Here is a 367-nt window from a genome sequence, read left to right on the forward strand (position 1 = left end):
AACAGTGCTGTGAGGCATGGGCTCTTGGCTTGCTGCTGGTGGGAGGTGGGGGGCCACGGCTGTCCAGCAGGCTGAGAGCCTGTGCTGTTGTGACCTCCACCCCGGCGGGCACGCGTCCATGTGCACGCGTTGGTGTCCGAGCATCCGTCTGTATGGTATGTGCCGCGTGTCTCCGTGCGCTTCCTGCACGCCGGTTGGAAGGGTGCAGTGCTGGCGATGAGGACGGGCCACCCTGGAGAAGGGGTCTGCCCCGGCGGGCAGGGGGAGCAGGGAGCTGAGCCGCATGGCCCAACCAACTGCACTTGCCGTGGAGGCATCCCCCCGGTGCCACGGCACGTGGAGAGATTCCCTTCGGCGGCGGGGGGGG

The 367-nt window shown here is 68.4% G+C and overlaps 1 protein-coding gene across 1 annotated transcript in view; it reads left to right on the forward strand.

The window, feature by feature from the left end:
• The window catches only part of LOC104081510 (kinesin-like protein KIF1A), a gene marked incomplete at both ends in the record, with an annotated part of 13,765 nt that overhangs the window by 13,014 nt on the left and 384 nt on the right, over nucleotides 1–367 (forward strand). The gene's annotated exons all lie outside the window — the stretch shown is intronic.

Source organism: Fulmarus glacialis, unplaced genomic scaffold (genome assembly GCF_000690835.1).
Source record: "Fulmarus glacialis isolate BGI_N327 unplaced genomic scaffold, ASM69083v1 scaffold27518, whole genome shotgun sequence".
NCBI classification, from domain to species: domain Eukaryota; kingdom Metazoa; phylum Chordata; class Aves; order Procellariiformes; family Procellariidae; genus Fulmarus; species Fulmarus glacialis.